Genomic DNA, 23,518 nt, shown 5'->3' with positions numbered 1-23,518 from the left:
CCAGTTTCCTCCATTCCAAAGCTATTTTCCACTTGAAAAAGGACTCCAGGAAGTTCCCAGAGGTGACAATTGCTGGGCTCATTGTTAGCCAAGGGAAGCCAAATCTCATCACCTGACTTGCCTCAGGCTCCAGACATGCAAAGGAAGTTCTATTGTACTTTTGGGTGGTGGGTACTTAGAACATATTTGTCTACGCTAATCTTATACCTGAGTCTTGCCCTGCCATGTCTGAGTATGTTAATCTTGTACCAAGGGCTTGTCTGGACATGTTTGCCAAGGTTAAACTAGTGTAACCCCTGTCTAACCCTCCCCTTTTGTGACATGTCAGTGATGTAGCAATGATGTAGCAATGATGCTGTATGAACTGTATTCTGGGATATGGTGGGAAAGTTTTAAAAGTCTTTGTTACCCCATCCTCGGGGTTCAAAATTCCTCTTTGAACCTGTTGCGCAATAAACTGATCTACAGCTATTTGCTCTGGTTGGTAGCTGGACTCCTTCCTTTATCCCGCAGGGACCCGCGGGCTCTGCCCGACGAGCTGGGTGACTGAGCAGCCTCACACCTAGATTTTTCCGTAACAGTCCCTATTTTCTGTGGGATGTGATCCATGAGAGGCAGTCAAGTGCAACATTCCTTGAAATGCTAGAGAAGACACGCGAGGGAATGTTTGGTCCAGCCAGTTGAAACTTCTTGTTCCTCCTGGCTGGAGCATCCTTCCTTTTGCATGTGATAGAAAGTGGGCATGACCTAACCTATCCAGGTAACAAAAGGACGAGTCATGCAGCAACCTCTCTCTTTCTTGGCTTCCTTCATCGTTTGACCAGCTTTTTAGCTAGGACTGCTCTGCTAGCTCTCAGCTAGCAGAAGCACTGGGATTATCCACATGAACATATTTGTAACTAAGTTTGCCTTCAGGAATCCAACTGTGAACTGATGTGAGTAAACTTCTTTTATTAACTTTGAATAAGATTGTGGTATTTTATTCTTTTAAGAGAGATTCAAGGGAAATTACCAGGAACATACTATTCAATCTGAAGACAGACCAAATTGTATAATAGTGAGAGGCTCACACGAGCCTGCAACCAGCTATCTGCTGTGCATGTAAAAAGGGGAATGTAACTCTGGTAAGTAGAGTAACTTGCTAGCACTAGTTAGGAAGGCTATCAATAAACAAGATATCCTCTCCTGCCACCCTGAACATTGCCACATTTTCCAGGGACGGTCCCAGGTTTACAAAAGCCGTCTCGGTTGCTGATTTGATCCCGGAATGTCTCACTTTTCCTTAGGAAGTCCCTATTCTCATCAGAGAAATGTTGGAGGGTATGGAGTTATGCGACCCCTTGAGCCAAGGAGATAAGTAACTATACAACCTTTAGAAGACAGATGGGTGGGGTATAAATAATATATCTATTATTAATGATTAGGACATCCCTATTTCCATTGGGGGACGTGGGTGGCGCTGTGGGTTAAACCACAGAGCCTAGGACTTGCCGATCAGAAGGTTGGCGGTTCAAATCCCCACGACGGGGTGAGCTCCCGTTGCTCGTCCCCTGCTCCTGCCAACCTAGCAGTTCCAAAGCACGTCAAAGTGCAAGTAGATAAATAGGTGCCGCTCCAGCGGGAAGGTAAACAGCGTTTCCGTGCGCTGCTCTGTTTCGCCAGAAGCGGCTTAGTCATGCTGGCCACATGACCTGGAAGCTGTACGCCGGCTCCCTCGGCCAATTAAGCGAGATGAGCGCCACAACCCCAGAGTTGGTCACGACTGGACCTAATGGTCAGGGGTCCCTTTACCTTTACCTTTATTTCCATTGGAGAAATGTTGAAGGGCATGTCGTTTTGATGAAGCAGTGAGGTTGCTCTCTCTCCCCTATGGCTGAGTCCTGTTTCCTGTAACTGGCTTTCTGCAACAATGAGCTGAACCACTTGCTTGCTAGCTTTCCTGAACGTGCTGGTTTTCTCATCCTTCAAAGAAGAGCTGAGCTGGGTTTTTCCTTTCCCCCATCTTCTTGAGACAGATCCTAGAGAAATATGGGCAACATGCCACCTACTGTGCAATCTGAAGCACTGCTCACTCAGGAGGCGATGACAGCTGTCAAGAGGGTGACACCACTGCTCCTCTGTGCTAACTGCACTCGCTCAGGAACAACCCCCAGTGAGCAAAGTGAGATTTAACTCCCTAGCAAGTGCCGTTGGGGCAACATCCACTCTACCGCACGGTAAGGCGCTATGGCAGAAAGAGACTTTTATGGCAGAAAGTAGCCCAATGTTCTCCCTTTCCAACTTTCTTTGTAACAATGTCGATTAATTCTGACACTTTAGGTGACTGGGTGTGTGTTAGTAATTCCAACAAAGGCTAATAATTTGTAAGCATTGTGTTTCCGCCACACGCGCGGGGGACTCCTTTCTCTCTGTTGCCAATGGGTTTCAGTGCGCCTCATAAAATCTCATTTTCTAAGGGACGTTCTCTAAGGCTCGCTGCTTACTGTAGCCGAGGCTGTAGAGAAGGGCAAGCAAACATTTATTATTATTATTATTATTATTATTATTATTATTATTATTAAAGGGGGTGGGGATTCATTGTACCATATCCTGAGCTTCTTACCACATGGTTGCATTAGTAAGAAGGGCAATTCCTGTTACAGTGGTACCTCGGGTTAAGTACTTAATTCGTTCCGGAGGTCCGTTCTTAACCTGAAACTGTTCTTAACCTGAAGCACCACTTTAGCTAATGGGGCCTCCCGCTGCCGCCGCACCGGCGGAGCACAATTTCTGTTCTCATCCTGAAGCAAAGTTCTTAACCTGAAGCACTATTTCTGGGTTAGCAGAGTCTGTAACCTGAAGTGTATGTAACCTGAAGCATATGTAACCTGAGGTACCACTGTATTATTTTTTGTTTTAGGAATAACTGTGGCTAACAACCCTGAGATAACATTTCAGGCTTAAGGCATGGGCAGGGGGCACGAGCCCTTAAACAGTATCAGCAGTCTCTCTAAAATCAATGATGGATGGATGGATGGATGGATGCATAATAAATAGATAGATATAGTCAGATATATATGGTTTCATCAATTTCCAGTTTTTAAAAATTACAATTACTGCTGTGTCTCTTCAGGATCTCATATTGCCAGCCAGTTGAAACAACTCACAATTGGATATTTAAGTTATAATTAGAAAAATCTTAATAATTATTCATAAAGGAAACAGCTTATAAGAAGTAAATAAGGATGCCAGAAACAGGATAAAGGAAGTCTTTTATTTGGTTGTTTGTATTGTTGTATATTATGCTTGTTGTTTGTTATGTTTGTGTCTGATGGGGTGGATTTCTGTGTTGGGGGGTGGGGGGTTTGTGTTATGTTGTAAATAAAATTTCCAATAAAAATTAAAAAAGAAAAGAAAAAAGAAACAACTCACAATAATTATTTTTCTGACCGAAACAACAACCATGCCCGGTGTTAGATTGGAACAAAAGATGGCAGACTTGTACAAGATTTGCATATGCTAATTTATGTATATAATGTACCTGCAATTTTTCAATATATAAATTGTATTTATATTTTTTTCATGACCACCTATACAAAGCAAAACATTACATTAAACATCGACTTCCCTTCTCCCCCCCCACGCTTCCATGATTCCTTCTGATTATCCCTTGCGGCCTCATATTCTAATTCCTCTGAGTTTTTCCTCTCTCATTTTATCTCAACATACTTTTTGCTGCTGAATTCACTCCAATCCTGCTAACGTTTTAACCTGTTTACAATGATTCTCCAGATATTCTACAAACATTTTCCAATCTTCCTTAAAGATTGCATTTTTTTTGAGGTGTGTGTGTGTGTGGGGATACTGTAATTTAAATGGAAGCACAAGACATCTCACCATTGTGAGGAAGTGTGTGCCTGCTTAGTCTGTCTCTACTTTCCCAACGCATAGTTCTTCGTCTTTAAACTTGACTCATTTGGCCAGAGACCTTGCTGAAACTGACCTCTGGCCCCGCCTCCCCCTTTAGCCTCTCACTCTGGACCCCTCCCAAGCAGGCAAAGTCGATGGGCTCCTTCTCTGGGCCTGTTCGGCCCATTGCTCAGCAACATGCAGGACTCTCCTCGAGCAGAGTGTCAGAGATGGAGAAGAGCCAGCAGGACTGGGACTGTCCCACTGCTGGGTAGCAGGGTCAACCCCTGACTCCTCTCTGCCTGTGCTCACACTGTCAGTCTCAGTCCCTGTCAGTAACGAGCCAGCTCCAAGCGAAGGTTTGCAGCCAACTGCAGAAAGCAGCCAGGAACTTAGATGTTAGGAGGCTTAGATGTTAGTCAGGCAGGGGAGAGCTGTCAGCTGCAGACCTCATCTCTTCCTGAACTTGAAGGGCAGACTGATAAGGCAGTAGCTGAGAGCAGGCTAGAACACAGCCAAAGCTTGCAGGAAGCACAAAGAAGTGCGAACAAACTCAGAGATAGCCTCTCAGAACAGGAAGAGGATGGATCTGATCCAGTAAGTCCCAAAAGTCGGCAAATGGGAGGGCTGCTAGATAGGAAGCAAAACAAGAGATGTAAGGGTCATAAGTTCAACATCTTCTGTTGATGCCGGAAGGAATCTTCAGATGGGTCATCTTGAGTAATGATGCCGGAGGCTTTGTTAGAGCCGTCTGGAGCGATCTGTTTGTTTTTGCAATAAATCCTCCTTTTCAATTACCGTATTTTTCGCCCTATAGGATGCACTTTTCCCCCTCAAAAAATGAAGGGGAAATGTGTGTGTGTCCTATGGGGCGAATGCAGGCTTTTGCTGAAGCCTGGAGAGCGAGAGGGGTCGGTGTGCACCGACCCCTCTCGCTCTCCAGGCTTCTCGCAGCTCTCCGCAAGCCGTGGGAGCCCGCTCTGGGCTCCCACGGCTTGCGGAGAGTTGCCTGCATGCTGAAGCCTGGGTGCGCTGAGCTCAGCGTGCCCAGGCTTTGCGCAGCTCTTCACAAGGCGCGGGAGCCCGGCGCTGGGCTCCCGCGGCTTGCGGAGAGTTGCCTGTTATGGGGGTTGGGGTCGGGGGAAGCTCGGGCTTCCCCCGCCCCAGCCCCGCGCCTGGGGGAAAAAAATAAAATCCCCCCCCCTTATTTCCTTCAAAAAACTAGGTGCGCCTTATGGGACGGTGCGTCCTATAGGGCTAAAAATACGGTACCTACACTTACTGAGTTATCAAGCTGGGAACCAGGACTCCTGACCGTCCCTAACCCTGTCTTGGAAGGCCCTCCTTCTCCTTACCACCACCCCCTGCTTCTAGCACCTCCCAGTTTGTCCTTTCCCCAGACTGCTCCTCCGTGTTCCACAACCAGGATCCTGGATTTAAGTCATCATCTTCTGTTTCCTCCCTGGGAGACTCTTGGGCAAACGGCGCCCACCAATCTTCATCTGGCCAGTTCCTGACACCTGGTCCTCCAAACAGAGGACTCTCTTCTGTAAAGGAGGACACATGACCACCCACCCAACCAGCAGCGTCATTCAGCTTTTGCTCCAGTTATGAGTGTGCTCCAGGGAGCGTGACCTGCACATTCCAGGCTTCTGGAACACCAAGATGGACCATCCACACCATCATCATTCCACCTTTAGTTATCAGGAGATGCAGAAGCCAGGAGAGATGGGCATGCCTTTCTCTCTTTGCACAATGGAACAGCCTCATCCCTTAACAATGCAAGGAGAGATGCCAGCCCGGCCCGCTGGAATAATTGCAGTCCTCAGATCCATTCTTCCCACTGAAAGCAAAGCCGGGCTGTTTGTTGCCCAGGCAGAGCAGGAGAGATTATGGTGTTACTGACACAGAAGAGGCGGAGGCAAATGGCTTGGCGTTCCCTGTTTGCAGTGAAACGAGAGAGGCAAGGCGAGCTTGCTTGCTTGCATGCAGGAAGCCATCCTTGCTGCAATCGCCTCCTTGCCTTTCCATCCCACTTCTCAGCATAACATTATGGGCTAGAAACGCCCCGGGGCAGATTGTCGAGGTGAGCGGATGATATGGAGCCGCAGAGCATCTGGGTCGTTTGCAGGAAAATGGCCTTTGAAGGGGGGTGGGGAGAGAGAGAAAGGTCGTTCTAACTAGGATGCAGCCTCTTCTTGGCAATGGTGTTTTTGTTGCTGGCAAACAGCCATTTCACTCCCAATCGAGAGAAGATTAGAAGGGGCGCATCTTCCTTTTCCTGCAAAATTTGGAAAGAATTGGGGAGAATTTGATGTTATTCAGGCCACTCTAACTGGAAACATCCTTTTCCTAATACTCTCATTAGGCTAGAGAGTTGTAAAATAATAATAATAATAAAGGTCTATCTATTATGTAAATCATTGGCCCTAATAGCAGAAAAACGTGAGTCTTTTGAATTTAACTTGCCTTCTCCTTCCAGAGCAAATCCCGTAACTATACCTTGAAACCTTGAATGCTCTCTGTGTGATTCTGTTTGGTCCTGCCCTGCCTTATGACCTTATTTCCCCAAATACATCTTGCTTGTGACTTTCCCACCTCCAGCTCAGCTTCCAACAGATCTCCTGCTTTCAAGGTGTCTACTTAGGTTTCACCAGGAAAACCCCCAAAGAGGATGGGAAAGGACAAAGATGTACGTAAAAGTTGCAGGTGTATTTTTACTTTTTCTGTATCTCCCCCCCCCCCCTTGTAAGTTGCCCGGGGCAACGCAGATTTTAGCCAATAAATTCTTAAATGATAAAGAACTACTAGGACTACAAGCTTTAAGAAAAAGCAACTGGGATTCCCAGGCACCCCAAATTCACACGATATCAGATTCCTATTGAATTTCCATACATCTGAAGTCATCATGGAAGAGAGGAAAGGCAATTCTGGCATTTCCATATACATTGTTTTCTACCCCGCCACCCCTGAAATGTCGAGAAAAATAGCAACATGCTTCAGAGCGTGAGCAAAAGGTGTGATAAATTTTTACTGCAAATATGATGCTAATAACACTAAAGTGTTAAAAGCAAGTCTTTGGAAACAACCAGGTAAAGTTCTCACCCTCCTTGGCAGATATCTTCTTTGTGCATTGCTACAAGGTATATTTCCTTTTCTGAGGTCCCTTTAGATGGTAAACCTCCCTAGAGGACTGCGGATGACGCCTCTGGTCCCCGAGGGATGGGATTTACGATAAACAGTTGCCTTTTCAGCTCCATCTGGTTTGCCAGCAAGGCAGGGATGCTCTGGCAACATCTAGACTGGATTACTGCAATGCACTCTACCTGGGGCTGCCCTAGAAGACCACTCAGAAACTTCAGTTTGGTCCAAATTGCAGCAGCCTGATTGTTTTAAAACAGCTGTACTAGTTGTTAGTTTGTTTATGGGCCCAATTCAAGGCGCTCACATTAGCGTTTAAAGACCTTAGTGACTGAGACTCCCAAATACCTGAATGGCCTCCTCTTTCCCCACAGAACCTTTCGGGTGCTGAGATTAACAGAAGGCTCTTCTCTTGATAGTCCCTCCACCTTCAGAGGCTCAGGGTGGTGGCGTGGGACAGGGCCTTCTCTGTGGCAGCTCCTAAGAACTCCCTCCCCACAGAGGTGCGTCTGACACCTTCATGGTGCAGATTTCAGCAAATGCTAAAGATCCTAGCTTTTGACACTTGAAGTATATATTTTTAGAACCCACTTTATTTCTGTGATTCTGTGATTGTAAGCTGTTATAAATTATGCTTAATATTTAATGTTAATGTTTAATAATAATCCTAAATAATAATTAATAATATGTCTATCTGTTTGAACAAATAAACACTGGCAGAGGAAGAGGGGGGCGGGGGGAATGCGCCGCCTCTGGCACCATGATCCCGGTGGGGTGCCATCACAGCTGCCCCCCACACTGGGCACCACACCCCTGCAGGCAGCACGCCACGCCCCCAGGACTTGCACCATGCCTCTGGGACGCGTGCCAGCCACGCCCCCGCCTGCTCTTCGCCCCCAGTGCCGGAGCATGAAGCTCCGCCACTGCAAATAATACAATTCATAGACAGTTAGATACATTGATAGACAGATTAAGAGAAGCAGAAGAGAGAAGAGGCAGGAACAAAGATATTGGAGCTATACTTCAGAGGTCCAAACTATGGGGAGCCCTGAAAAAAAATATAATTAATAATTTGGACTGTAATTTGGTCTTTTTTTTTAGTTTATTGTTTTTAATTGGATTATGATATGGATATGTTAATTGGCTGTTTTTATTGGAAAATCAATAATTTTTTATTTTTTTTTTAAAGAGAGAAGCAGAAGAGAGAGGCAGAAAATGAGAAGGGGTACATATGAGACCCCTCCTATGCATGGCAGTCCTAATTTGAAGGCTGGAGATCAAAAGACTGAAAGTGACTAGACTATACAAATGCCAATTCCCACTGCAGAGTAGTGGGAGGCGGTTGACTGACTAAACTGACTTCACAAGTACTGGCTGCTTGATTCTTTCACTTCATGCCCTAGTGATGTTTGACTATGCCATCCCATAATTTGCTTTGGAAAGATTTGCAGTGTTTCAGTGAGAGAGAGAGAGCACATGTTTGACCAAGGATTCATCATTCATTGTTTTTAGATTGGGGCACGCCTCCCCAGCATTAGCTCTAATTTTACACTATTTCTATTTGAAACATCAGCGAGGCAATGCTTTCTGTTGCAGAGGTTCTTCTTCAGCCAGGCTTGTCCTTTTACATTTTGATTTTTTAAAATCTGATCTTATTAAAACTCACTGACTTGAAAGTATTGTGCAGCAGTTTTTTTTTTAAAAAAAAGTGTGTGGAAAGCCAGTTAATAATTTGCTTTTCAAAATTAATAGAAAGGACTTGCTGATCAGAAGGTCAGCAGTTCGAATCCCCGCGACAGGGTGAGCTCCCGTTGCTCGGTTCCTGCTCCTGCCAACCTAGCAGTTCAAAAGCACATCAAAGTGCAAGTAGATAAATAGGTACCGCTCCAGTGGGAAGGTAAACGGCGTTTCCGTGCGCTGCTCTGGTTCGCCAGAAGCGGCTTAGTCATGATGGCCACATGACCCGGAAGCTGTACGCCGGCTCCCTTGGCCAATAAAGCGAGATGAGCGCCGCAACCCCAGAGTCAGCTACAACTGGACCTAATGGTCAGGGGTCCCTTTACCTTTACCTTAGGGAGGTGTTTCAGCTCACAACGTGGCTAGAGGTTAAAAATGGCAGCCTGAGCCATCAGACCAGAAGATTTCACAGTGGTTGCCGTTCAGCTGGCAGCTGTGTGATTGCACTCTGTGATGCTCCCCATCGGGCGGGCTGTGTGGACACATGCGCCAAGAAACCCAAGCCATCAGCTGTGCAGAGAAACTCAGCTATCTTTGCAGTCATGTTCATTAGAATGATGGAAACCAGGAAGAGCTATTTTACACTCGAAGAATGCTGTCCCAGCTCCCTTGTGAGAGATGCAGCCTTTGGAACCAAGCCAAGCTCAAATGCCATCATCCTGACACAGCTGCCTCCTGCAATTGCAAATGCTAACAATGTTTGGGGAGATATCTGGAAGGAAATGTACTGTTTTCTTCAGATGTCTCTATTAATTTGAACCTGTTGAGGGGAGGAGGGGCGAAGGGATGCAAAGAGTCTCATTTGACAAGTGTGCGGCCCATTGATTTTAGAGGCACCAGAAGCAGGAAAAACAGGAACCATCTGAGCATATTTCTTCAGCACATTTTTATGTGTGTATCTGCAGCGTTAGCCATCAGAGATGCATCTTGTGTGAACATCTATCTTCTAGAAAGCTGGATCCAACAGTTGATCATTTAAGGCCATATCTCTACATGCAGCAGAATATGGTGGCAGTGACAGAGTGGACTGTACCTCTTTAGACAGCAAATGGGAGATTTCTTATGTGAAAAACTGTGCAAGTGGATAACTAGCCCCTCAGACAATGGACCGAACAACAGCTTTTTCCCCTTGATGTGTTAGTTTTCTATCTGCAGGGAGTGGTATATATGTAGAACAGCATTAAAAAGTGGGTTATGTGACTTGCCTTTCTTATACAGTGGTACCTCGTGTTACATCGCTTCAGGTTACATACGCTTCAGGATACAAACTCCACTAACCCAGAAATAGTACCTCAGGTTAAGAACTTTGCTTCAGGATGAGAACAGAAATCGTGCTCCGGTGGTGTGGCAGTGGCGGGAGGCCCCATTAGCTAAAGTGGTGCTTCAGGTTAAGAACAGTTTCAGGTTAAGAACGGACCTCCGAAACGAATTAAGTATTTAACCCGAGGTACCACTGTGGTACATTTTGCCACACCAGCAGTCCACACCACATCCTGCTGCCTGCAAATTGTAGATCTAACCTCAGATTTGATATCTGGGAGAAGCAGGTTCAAACCCTCGCTCAGCCATAAAGCTCTCAAAGGGGCCTTAGGCAAGCTGCTTTCTCTAAGCTTCAGTTTCCTGCAAAAACTAACAGCTGTTAAAGTGGAGGCATCAATCCTGTGGGGTGCTGTTTCACAAGCAGAGAATCTCCTTGTGAAGGAGCACTACGCAGAATTGAGCCCTCGCCGCTTAGCTGTCAGTCAGCTGGGGGGTGGAAAGGAGATGTAATGTCTCTTCCTCCCTTCATGACAATTCATTTTCTTTAAAAATAAATAAATAAAAATCCTAATTAAACATTAGCCCCACCCCTGAACTAATTCAGGACTGGATCTGAGACAGGGGGCAATCCACAGATTGGGGCCATGAGGTGGATTGGAGATATGCATTTATAGATATGTTGTATTATTATTATTATTATTATTATTATTATTATTATACCCCAAGCTAGGTTGCTACAGCCACTCTGGGTGGCTTCCAACACATATAAAAACATAATAAAACATCAAACATCAAAAACAGCCCTTTCAGTTGCATCAGGGATATGTAATATGCTGCCCTTCAGATGAAGCTAGACATTCAGGCTGGAGCTTTCAATATCCATTAGGTCAACATTCCCCAGTCTGGTGCCCCTCAGACTTTTTGAACCATAACTCCCATCATCCTTGACCATTGGCCATGCTGTCTGGGGCCGATGGGATTTGGAGTCCAAGAACTCCTTGGCTGCCCCTGAGTTATGCAATTCCCTCAGCTGCAGATTGAAAGAATGGAGGCCAGGAATTGCCGTGCAGTTTGTGCAAGCAGACATCGTCACCAATCAACTTAGAACCTTCTTGGAGCAGATGGCCTTTCTAGGACAGGGTTGCCAATTTTTCAACCAGCCATGATAGCTATGCTGGTTGAAAAGTAGGCTGAAAGCAAAGAGTAAGGTTACCGTAACTTCCATCGTAGAGCTTCAGTATGCTGATGACAACGAAGTGTGTGCACACTCAGAGGATGACCTCCAAACCATCCTAAATATCTCCGCAGAAGCTTATGAAAAGCTTGGCCTATCCCTCAACATCCAAAAAACCCAAAGTGCTGCACCAACAAGCACAAAACAACCCCTCTGCAGCGCCACAAATCCAGCTCAATGGTGTGATGTTGGAAAGTGTCAATCACTTTTCCTATCTGGGCAGTTACAGATAGGTAGCCGTGTTGGTCTGCCATAGTCAAAATAAGAAAAATCCTTCCAGTAGCACCTTTAAGACCAACTAAGTTAGTTCTTGGTATGAGCTTTCGTGTGCAAGCACACTTCTTCAGATACACTGAAACAGAAGTTGCCAGATCCTTCTATATAGTGAGAAGGTGGGGAGGGGTATTACTCAGAAGGGTGGTGGGAATGGGAGATTGGCAGATAGCTGAGATGAGCCTGCTGACGACTCTTAACGACTGTAATAGGTCTTACAGGAAAAGGCAAGGGGTGAGAAGGTGAGAAATGGCTTAGTCATGTATAATGGGATAAGAATCCAATGTCTTTGTTCAAACCAGGTCTCTCCATGGTTTTAAGTTTGGTAATGAGTTGCAATTCAGCAGCTTCTCTTTCCAGTCTATTTCTGAAATTCCTTTGTAGTAAAACAGCTACTTTGAGATCTTGTATAGAATGTCCTGGGAGATTGAAGTGTTCTCCTACTGGTTTCTCTGTTTTGTGACAGAGTGTTCTCCTACTGGTTTCTCTGTTTTCCTATCTGGGCAGTTATTTTTCCACAAGGGCTGACATTGATGCCAAAATCCAGCATCGTCTAATGGCAAACTAATGCTAGTGTACTGGAAGAAGCAAAGATCACCAGTGTCGAAGTAATGATTCTTCAATATCATCTTCATTGGACTGGTCATGTTGTTCGGATGCCTGATTATGGTCTTCCAAAGCAACTACTCTATTCCAAACTTAAAAATGGGAAGTGTAATGCTGGTGGTCAACAAAAGAGGTTCAAAGACTCTCTCAAGGCAAATCTTTAAAAATGTAGTATAAACACCAACAACTGGGAAACACTGGCCTGTGAGCGCTCCAATTGGAGAACAGCCTTTACTAAAGGTGTCATGGACTTTGAAGACACTCGAACTCAGGACGAAAGGGAGAAACGTGCTAAGAGGAAGGCACGCTTGGCAAACCCTCACCGTGATCAACTCCTGCCTGGAAACCTGTGTCCCCACTGTGGAAGGACGTGTGGATCCAGAATTGGCTTCCACAGTCACTTACGGACTCACTGTTAAAACCGTGTTGATGGAAGACAATCTTACTCAGCTACGAGTGATTGCCAAAGAAAGAAGAGGAAGCTACTAGCAGCACCTTGATGCGCAGATGTGAGATGAAAGCATGCTTTGTCTCCAACGCCATGAAAAGCTTCACTTCATCTCACCTTATTTCTGCTGCAGAAACTGCAGAAGAGCAGAACATGCTGTTTATTTTTCCTGGTCTGTTGACATCCCTTTCCAAGGAAATGTTCCGCACCCTTGAACTCCCAGTGACACCAGAAAGGAACTGACATCCATCTTTTTGTAGTGCTGAAAGAATCCTGCTCCCTTCCACCGAGATTGCCTTGACCTGCCATGTCAAGGTTTTATCACTGGGTCTCTTAATCACACAAGCGTTGGTACAATAGCTTCCGAGGCCCCTTCCCAGATCGGAGATGTGCTATTGTGTCAAAGCAGCACTCTGAAGGAGCTAAAAAGGCAAAATCAGTGAGTTATTGGCATGCCAGGCCAGAAGGCTGTGCTTAAATGATTTTGATCGTTGCCTCGATAGGGACTGAATATTTATAAAGGGCCCATGAACTCTTCTGCATCCAGGCTAGTATGTGGAGGAGCTTTGGAGAGAAGATCAGGGAAAAGATCTGTTTAAAACGATTATCTGCTGGGAAGCCTGCTCTGAAACAGCAGCTGATATCAAGGAAGCAATGTCCAAACAGTGATTGGCTTTACTAGGATACATGCCAAAAATCCCACTGCATGTACAGTGTGTTAAAGGAAAATGTTATGAAAATGATGTAGAGATGGTACTTAATCCCTGTAAAATTAGCAAAGATATACTATAAGAGTGATAATTTATGTTGGAAATGTCAAGAAAAAGAAGGTACATTTTACCATATGTGGTGGACTTGTCCCAAGGTGAAAGACTTCTGGGAAAAGATTCATAATGAACTGAAAAAAATGTTGAAATACACATTTATTAAGAAACCAGAGGCCTTTCTTCTTGGAATTGCCCAAGAAAGATGTTAGATTGTTTTTGTATGCCACAACTGCAGCAAGAATTTTGTTAGCCAAAAACTGGAAACTGCAAGAACTACCAACAGTGGAGGAATGGCAGATGAAGATGAAGGACTTTTCGGAGCTAGCTTACGTGACCGGAAGAGTCTGCGACCAGAAGGAGGAGGAGTATCAAGAGGAATGGAAGAAATTTAAAGATTATTTAGTTAAAAATGTTAAGATAACTTAAATAGAATTACTTGCGAGTACCAAAATGGCCTAGGATTTAAACATATGATGTTGTAGAATACTATGGATAAAAGTTAAAATGATAAGAAAGAAATATGTTAATTGGACTAAGTGAATTTTATGTGAAACTAGTTTTAGAAAACTGCTACAATGATTTATATGGAAACTCAGCCAGGGGGATTTGAGGAAGTCACCTAACAAGGTAAACAAAAGTGGATTTCTTACAGTTAGGATATATGTTTGTTTGTTTGCTTGTTTTTTGATGTTTTCTTTTTATGTTTGTTGATATGTTTGTTTTAAATTTGGAAAACCAATAAAAAAAATTTGAAAAAAAAAAAGGATACGTGCCAAAAATCAAACAAATCAGAGGCGGTGATGCCAGAGAGATAAATTTAAATTCTCAAATTTTGCCTCAGCAGATTTTTACCGGGTTAGTTGCTTTGAGTGTTAGAGGCTTTGAATGGGAATGTGAGATTTGAATGGGACTCGTCACCCTTTTGTTTGGGTGGGGTTCTTGCCCCTTGGATGAGTGCATGGCAGGCAGACATTAAACAGGTGTAGCCTTTCTGAGTGTGACGATGGAGTGCGGGAGGGAGAAAAGCAATTGCCCTTATTTTCCTGTAAGCTGTATGCATTACACTGATGCGTGAAGTGTTGAACTGCCCTCAGGAATGTCTCTGGTTTTAGCAAAGTTTTCTTAGATTCCCTTGAAATCCTTTGAATGTTTGTTTCCTAAACAGAATGTTGGAGGGTGGGGGATTAGATCTGTGGTAGAGGTGGTCCCAAATTGAATCCCAGCCATCTCCAGGAAGGGCTGGGGAAAACTCCCGCCCCAAACCCTGGTGAGCCACAAACTGGGTGCGGGCACTTCTGAGCTAAACTGACCTGCGGTCTTTATGTCCCAACTCCCTTTGGAGCCTTGAACTAATTAATTAAAGGTTGGTGGAGCAGGAAAGCGAGGTGAGAGGGGAGAGGGGAGAGAGAACGGTTTCTGGCAAAAGCGGTTTTCTCTCTTGTTGCGAGTCTGCAGAGACGAACAAAAGAACAATGCGGAAGACGCTACCAGAGTTTGGGCTGAATAAGTGAATTCTTCATTCCCACATGGATTTGGGAAATGAGGACATTTGATGCCAGATTGCCTGAATAATTAGATATCCATCAACTCCCGGTGGACAGCCTGGTACAACATTATAATTTAAAGGAGTAGCTGCGCTCTTTCTTTTCTCCTTATGTTGTTGTCATATATATATATATATATATATATATATATATATATAATATACATAACATATATGTATATGGAAATTCTCTATCTCTCTTTTATGGGGCGCGGTCCTGGAAATATTTATATCCGCACCCTATGTGATTCTGAGACATGCTTAGCCTGAGGCCTAGTTATCCCAAACAGCAAATGAATTGGGGGGGGGGGGGAGGGTTTCTGAACCGTACCACTTCATATTGCAGGCAGGTTTGGGGCCACATATGATTGGCTGTAACAAAATAATAAATACACCTCTCCACACACAGAAAACTGGTGCACCAGGGAAAGTTTTTTTTTTAATTCTATGTGCAGATTTTAATTTTTTTTATTTTTAAATCGAGGAAGAGGCAGTCATGCGAGCCCACCCCCCACAGTCTGAAGTTGTAGCACTCCGATATGGTCTTCCTATCTCGTCTGCTGTTTGCGAGGGCGTTGTCTTCCCGTGGCTATTAAGCAAAGGGGACTTCTGGGTGACATGCTTATTGGGTCATCATCCTGACTGGTTTACAGGGAAATTTAGACACCATTGACTGTTGAATGAGCCACGTCAGGAGCATCTCAGACCCTGAGATTTCAGAGCCCAAACCTGAGACCTAAAGTAACCTCTTGGTGATGTCATGGGGCGGTCCCTGGTGATTCATCCAATAGGCTCTCTCCCACCGCTGAGCCCTGGAGATGGAGGTTAATTGGGAGAAGGGAAGAGGAAGCTGAGGAGGGCAGACCTTCCAAAGATCCTATGCAATAATTTGTAGCCAGCTGCGGCCAGGCTGCAGCTCCTAAGCTGCACACACAGTCTTCTTAATATATATATATATATATTTAAAGGCACAATAGCAAGCCATTTCACACCCTGATTGCTGGCAACCCTGCTTGACTCTAAGTCACAATGTGTGAGCTGTTCCCACTGATGTGCACTGTGCTTGAGCTGTGGTGGTTAATTTGCAACAGCTCACTTACACAGAGTTCTTCAGTTGATTATAGTTGTCTTGAAGGTCTAAAGGCACCTCAGAGTAGAGATGGGCAAATCTCTCCATTTTGATTTCTCTCAGCTTCGCATTTTTTCTAATTTGGTTCTCTACATCCACATCAATGTGCATTTTTTAAAAAAAGAACTCATGAAAATTAACCAGTATTATAGTTCAAATTTCTCCTAAATTAGACTTTTTCTTACAAAGCAGTTTCCTGATACCTCATGCATTTTACTGTACGGTATACATTTTTGTACACGTTTCTTGGCTGAACAACTGCAGGGTAAAATTTTCAGAAGTGCAAATTTGTTTGGTCCAGCCAGTCAAAAACTTCCTGTTCCTCCTGGCTAGAGCATCCTTCCTTTTGCACATGATAGGAGGTGGGCGTGACCTAACCTGTCCAGGTAACAAAAGGACGAGTCACGCAGCAACCTCTCTTTTTTGACTTCCTTCTTCATTCTCTTAGCTAGCAGAAGCACTGGGCTTATTCCCCCATATGGGGTAGATCCACATGTACATATTTGTAACTAAGTCTGCCTTCAGGAATCCAACTGTGAACTGATGTGAGTAAACTTCTTTTATTGGCTTTAAATAAGATTGTCGTGTCTTTATTCTTTTAAGGGGGATTCAAAGGAACTTACCAGGAACATACAATTCAATCTGAGACAGACTGAATTGTCTAATAGTGAGAGGCTCACACAAGCCTGCAACCAGCTATCTGCTGTGCACTTAAAAAGGGGGACTGTAACTCTGCTACATAAAGGAACTTGCTAGCGCAAGTTAGGAAGGTTATTAATAAACAATATATCCTCTCCTGCCACCCTGAACATTCCCACAATGCTTTTCTAGGGAGGTGGGTGCAGATCACTTAGAGAAAGGTGATATTTCTCTTTTTAGGGGAGTGCTGTTGTTTTGAATGAAACTTCACTCCTCCCCACCAGCCATCCAAAATGGCGCCTTTTGCTGTGAAAAAATGCACCCAGTGAAAATTTGGTGTGCAATCCTAATGTGCGCATGTATGCACACTCATTCATTACTGGAAATCAACCTCACTGAATGTAATGGATCTAGGTGTCTCTGGTAATGTTGCTTGATGTTACCAATTGGTAGCTTGTTATCTGATACCAACGTTCTCTCTCTCTCCCCCCCCCCCCATCTCCCCTCATATTTGTGTATGTGTGTGTTGCCGCTTTGGCTTAACATTAGTGTAATCAGCGACTCCAGATATTCAAAATTGGTGCAGCTCTGTGTACAGATCTATTCTGAATTAGGGAACTGTCACGTCCCTCGTTAGCAGACACCACAGTTTAGTGCTAATTGCTTTGAAATTAGCTTCATTGAAACAGAGCGAGTGGGGTTTAGCAAGCCATTTCTCACATGGCAGCAGGAGACTGGAAAAGCGCTCATGCTTTATTTAATGAAAAATCATGGTGCTATTTACATGATGGGACACGGATAACGCCTCTATGCTGCGGATTGCTTTCCTCAAAAATGAAAAACAGCAAGCAGAATTATGCTAGGCGACCTTTTGGAAATCTGTTATGCCACCCAATAGCTAGGTGGAACCATAGCACCATGGTAGTTGCTTTTTATGGGAAGACTCCATCCTTTTGCATCTCCTGCTTAAAAGCACTGGGTTCTGTCTCTAAGGACTCTTGCGGCTCATTTGGTGTGAGAGGTTGGACTGCCCTGGGCTAGCTGGTGAAAGGAAATCTTTTCTTCCTGAGACTCTGCAGAGCTGCTGCCAGCAAGGACTTATGAAAGCCCAAGGGCCTTATCTGTTACTCCAGTGTAGGGAACCTTCCTTCAGGGCTGCCTTCAGATGGCTCGGGGGTCAACTAAGTCCACACCCCTCAGCATTTCTCCAATGAAAACAGAGACATCTTATACCTGAAGTATACCTGAAGGAACGTCTCCACCCCCATCATTCAGCCTCACTGCGAGGTTACAGGGAACCAGGCATAGGGCCTTCTCTGTGGTGGTGCCCACCCTATGGAACACCCTCCCATCTGATGTCAAGGAAATAAACAACTATCTGACTTTTAGAAGATGCAATGTGGGAACCGCCAGAAGGCCCTTGGTGCTGGATCTCAATGTCTGGGCAGAACGATGGGGGTGGAGATGCTCCTTCAAGTATACAGCTCCGAGGCTGTTTAGGGCTTTAAAGGTCAGCACCAACACTTTGAATTGTGCTCGGAAACGTACTGGGAGCCAATTCAGATCTCTCAGGACCGGTGTTATGTGGCCCCAGCGGCCACTCCCAGTCACCAGTCTAGCTGCTGCATTCTGGATTAATTGCAGTTTCCAGGTCACCTTCAAAGGTAGCCCCACGTAGAGCGCATTGCAGTAGTCCAAGCAGGAGATAACTAGAGCATGCACCACTCTTGCGAGATAGACAGTGGGCAGGTAGGGTCTCAGCCAGTGTACCAGGTGGAGCTGGTAGACAGCCGCCCAGGACACAGAATTGACCTGCACCTCCATGGACAGCTGTGAGTCCAAAATGACTCCCAGGCTGCACACCTGGTCCTTCAGAGGATGGGTCATTGGCCTCATCCAGCAGGGAGCGCATTATGTTCTCCAAGGAAAGCTGAGGAGGAATCCTGTGGAGGAGGAGGCCAAAGAGACAGCAGCCTCATAGCTGAAGGTGATGTCTTTATTTGCATCAACCAGCATCCAATTAAGTTGACCCGTGGTTGGCCACTCAGCAACAAATTAAGCAGGCCAGGAGATCGGCGCCCTGACTCTTTCTCTGATTCCAACCCGTAAAAGAGCTGCTGCTTCCTCGTTACCTCCAGCCTCTTTGGATGAGTCAGGAAGCTCTGATTGTCAATTTGCGGCTTCCCTCCCTCGCCCGGGAACCCACCCCTGACCAGCTCACCCCTGCCAACAGGCGCCCTCTTCCTTGTGAAGTCAAGGGGAATCTATGTTGTTTGTAATAAAGCCGATTATCATAGATAAATGCATCTAATTAGTCTCATTTGCTGACATGCAAGCCTTTTAATTGCAAGCTGAATAATTAGGCAGATCTGCATATGCAAATGAACGGGGCTGCTGGTGGTTTCCACCACGTCAGTCTTCAACATGATTTCTCCAGAGACAAATAACTCTTGATACTTCAGCAGCGGGCATGAGATATTAATTTGCAGAGGCAAATAACTTTATTTGGGGTGGGAGGAGCTGTCATGCTTGTTTATAGAAAGCAACAAGCGGAAGATGACTGTGTTTATGTGTGTGTGTGCTTGCATGCGTCTTCATGTGTAACCAAATTAAACAGCTAGAGGGGAGATCTCTGCTTCCCTCGCTCTCTCCAGTACAAAATTTAACCATGGTATAATTCTTTGCAATGACACAAAAGTGCTAGATCTTCCGCTGCTCAATATTCCATAGGCTGTAGGAGCAGACAGTGGGTTAAAGATGCTTTTGGACACATCCTCATTTAACATGGGGAGAAATCTTTTAAAACCTGTACAGCCGGAACATATATCTTACCCTCCCCGTTTCCCCGCACCACCTACATTTTTACCTCCCCCCATCCTCTCCTCCCCCCCTTCCACAGTTCACAACGCGATGCTTTGCCTTTAAACTGCTTGGCTGGTTGTTTTCCGTGGCAGATGGCTGCTGCGCTCCTGCGCCGCGCGCAAGGCTGCAATTTCGGTCCAGTTGCATGCTGGGATTTGTATGTCCCTCCTCCATCTGGACGCAGCATGCATACTAATTAAGAGAGGCCGCAGGACGGATGGCCTCGTCGCAGCAACCCAAATTTCCAGGCTGCAGCTGCAAGAAGCAGCACACCGGACTGAACGCGGACGGCCAGCTCTGTAGATAAGAGTGGCCGGTTAAACAAAAGGAGGACTGGGGAGGCTCCTACATCATTGACAGTTGCGGAGAAGAGGCGATAACACCAGCTGCAACTTCTATGGCACGCTGCACCTGCCCAGATTCTCTCTCCTACACTACACTACAGATTCTCTCTCCTACCAGGAAGCCCTCGCCTGTTTTTCACCTGGCCACCTCCGCCGAACAAGGGGCGGGGGGGGGGGGAATCCCTTTCATTTCACATTTAAAGGCAAACCTGTCTCATTCACACTTGGTGAAAACGTGCACAAACTGAAGTCCAGCCACCCTTTGAAATTTGCGCTTCTTTGGATTTTTGCAGTGCAGTTCTTCAAGCAAGCAATGTGTACAAAAATCCACATATAGTGGTGCCTCGGGTTAAGAACTTAATTCATTCTGGAGGTCCGTTCTTAACCTGAAACTGTTCTTAGCCTGAGGTACCACTTTAGCTAATGGGGCCTCCCGCTGCCGCCGCGCCGCAGCTGCGCAATTTCTGTTCTCATCCTGTTCTCATCCTGAAGCAAAGTTCTTAACCCGAGGTACTATTTCTGGGTTAGCAGAGTCTGTAACCTGAAGCGTCTGTAACCCAAGGTACCACTGTACTAGGACAGGTCTCAGCTCTCTCCCTCCCTCTCTCTGACCCATTGCCTTCCACATGTTGTTGAATTACAGGTCCCATCATCTCTGGTCACTGGTCATGCTTGCTGAGGCTGATGGGAGTCCTTTAGTGAAACAGTAGGTATACATTTCGGTAATATCTAGAATCATAGAATCATAGAATCATAGAGTTGGAAGAGACCACAAGGGCCATCGAGTCCAACCCCCTGCCAAGCAGGAAACACCATCAGAGCACTCCTGACATATGGTTGTCAAGCCTCTGCTTAAAGACCTCCAAAGAAGAAGACTCCACCACACTCCTTGGCAGCAAATTCCACTGTCGAACAGCTCTTACTGTCAGGAAGTTCTTCCTAATGTTTAGGTGGAATCTTCTTTCTTGTAGTTTGGATCCATTGCTCCGTGTCCGCTTCTCTGGAGCAGCAGAAAACAACCTTTCTCCCTCCTCTATGTGACATCCTTTTATATATTTGAACATGGCTATCATATCACCCCTTAACCTCCTCTTCTCGTTCCAGTTTGTCAGTGTCCTTCTTGAACTGTGGTGCCCAGAACTGGACACAGTACTCCAGGTGAGGTCTGACCAGAGCAGAATACAGTGGCACTATTACTTCCCTTGATCTAGATGCTATACTCCTATTGATGCAGCCCAGAATTGCATTGGCTTTTTTAGCTGCCGCGTCACACTGTTGGCTCATGTCAAGTTTGTGGTCAACCAAGACTCCTAGATCCTTTTCACATGTACTGCTCTCAAGCCAGGTGTCCCCCATCTTGTATTTGTGCCTCTCATTTTTTTTGCCCAAGTGCAATACTTTACATTTCTCCCTGTTAAAATTCATCTTGTTTGTTTTGGCCCAGTTCTCTAATCTGTCAAGGTCGTTTTGAAGTGTGATCCTGTCCTCTGGGGTGTTAGCCACCCCTCCCAGTTTGGTGTTATCTGCAAATTTGATCAGGATGCCCTTGAGTCCATCATCCAAGTCGTTGATAAAGATGTTGAATAAGACCGGGCCCAAGACAGAACCCTGTGGCACCCCACTAGTCACTCTTCTCCAGCATGAAGAGGAACCATTGATGAGCACCCTTTGGGTTCGGTCAGTCAGCCAGTTACAAATCCACTGAGTGGTAGCATAGTCAAGACCGCATTTTACCAGCTTCTTTACAAGAATATCATGGGGCACCTTGTCAAATGCCTTGCTGAAATCAAGGTAGGCTACATCCACTGCGTTCCCTTCATCTACCAGGCTTGTAATTCTGTCAAAAAACGAGATCAGGTTAGTCTGACATGACTTATTTTTCAGAAATCCATGCTGACTATTGGTGATCACAGCATTCCTTTCTAGGTGCTCACAGACTGTTTGCTTAATGATCTGCTCCAGAATCTTCCCTGGTATTGATGTCAGACTGACTGGGCGGTAATTATTTGGGTCCTCTCTTTTCCCCTTTTTGAAAATAGGGACAACATTTGCCCTCCTCCAGTCTGCCGGGACTTCGCCTGTTCTCCAGGAATTCTCAAAGATGACTGCCAGTGGTTCTGAGATCACATCTGCCAGTTCTTTTAATACTCTTGGATGCAGTTCATCTGGCCCTGGAGACTTGAATACATCTAAACTAGCCAAGTATTCTTGTACTATCTCCTTAGTGATTCTGGGCTGTGTTTCCTCTGCTGAATCATTTGCTCCAAATTCTTCAGGTCGGGCATTGTTTTCTTTATCGGAGAAGACTGAGGCAAAGAAGGCATTGAGGAGTTATATGTATTTTGTTATATGTATGTAGGTATATATGTATTTTGTTTTTCTAGCTTGATCAAAATTATTTATTATTTCATAACAGGTAGATAGTTAAGAGCTTAGGCAGCTTCAGCAGCGGGCGCCTGGCTCCCCCCCCCCCCCAGAATTTGGCGCCCATATGCCCCGCACCCCTTGCACCCCTGGGTAAAGACGGCCCTGTATAAAGGTCCCTCACATCTGCTTTTGGGCAAAGTGTGCTTAAAATTCATTCATCGGTGAAGAATAACATTTATAAATGCCTTGCACCAGGCAAAATTGTTTTGCAAAAACATGGCTATTTAGGAACTTCTCCTCTTCCACCTCCTTGAAAGAAAACTATTTTTTTTATTCATTTGTAAGAAAAAAACTGCAAACTTTTCTTCCTCCTCCTCCCTTCCTACTAGTGGCTGGATAGGTGCTCCTGAGAAATGCATTAGCAGGGCACAAAGGCAGTAAAGTCGTACCTCAGCTCCTGAACGCCTTGGGAGTCTAACACTCCGGCTCCCGCACGATCGAAAACCGGAAGTGATTGTTCCGGGTTTTGAACGTTCTTTTGGAAGCTGAACATCTGACGGGGCTTCTGCGGCTTCCGATTGGCTGCAGGAGCTTCCTACAACCAATTAGAAGTTGCGCTTTGGAAGCTGAACGTTCCGGAAGTTGAACGGATTTCCAGAACGGATTCTGTTCGACTTTTGAGGTGCGATTGTAGTTCTTTCCTGCCATTGCTCTCCAGCAACTGGCCTTCAGAGACATGCTGCCTCAAGAAACTTGCAGGTTGCATAGAGTCATCCTGACGACTAGCTGTGGATAGACAGGGGTGTCTGGTTAGTGAACTAGGGGGACTAGGCAGGGGTGTAGGAAAGGGAGGTGGTGGGGGCAGTCTGCCCTGGGGGTCATTATGAGGGGGTGGCATTCAGCATGCCGCCCACCTGCGACCCCCAACCTACCCCGAGCTGTTGAGGGAAGAGGGAGAGCTGCGCCGCTTTGCCGGCAGGACTTCCCCCTTCATTTTGACAGCTTGGGGGAGTGCGCCAGATGTCCGCCATGGGTGGCTTGCTTCCCCCAAGGGCAGCTCGCTCCTCCTCCAGCTGCAGGGTGCATGCGCCACTCCAGGCACCCGAGTGGCTAGCTCTGCCGCTGGGACGAGGCTAGTCTCCTAAATTTTCCACTGATGCATGCTTCCCAAAGCCCAGGAAGCTTTTGCCCAGCTTAGGCAGGGAGGAGTGATTCTCATGCATGCAACGTCCCCACTGCCAAACGTCTTGGCAAGTTGATGTCTCTGGCGCTAACTATTC

General features: G+C 45.7%; 2 long non-coding RNA genes across 2 annotated transcripts in view; one reads left to right on the top strand and one right to left on the bottom strand.

Moving 5' to 3' along the window:
* Nucleotides 1–821: 821 nt before the first annotated feature.
* LOC308480324 lies at nt 822–6,586 on the top strand. Its single transcript, XR_013988041.1, has 3 exons — nt 822–935; nt 2,016–2,216; nt 6,493–6,586. It is a non-coding gene; the product is annotated as an uncharacterized lncRNA (long non-coding RNA).
* The window catches only part of LOC308480281, a 59,760-nt gene continuing 41,462 nt past the window's right edge, over nt 5,221–23,518 (bottom strand). The window contains exon 4 of the long non-coding RNA XR_013987990.1: nt 5,221–6,169. This is a non-coding gene — a long non-coding RNA (uncharacterized lncRNA). The remainder of the gene's footprint in view (nt 6,170–23,518) is intronic.

This window comes from Podarcis pityusensis, assembly GCF_964106645.2.
Source record: "Podarcis pityusensis genome assembly, chromosome: 6".
In the NCBI taxonomy this organism is placed as follows: Eukaryota; Metazoa; Chordata; class Lepidosauria; order Squamata; family Lacertidae; genus Podarcis; species Podarcis pityusensis.
This window is presented reverse-complemented; position numbering and strand designations above follow the sequence as displayed.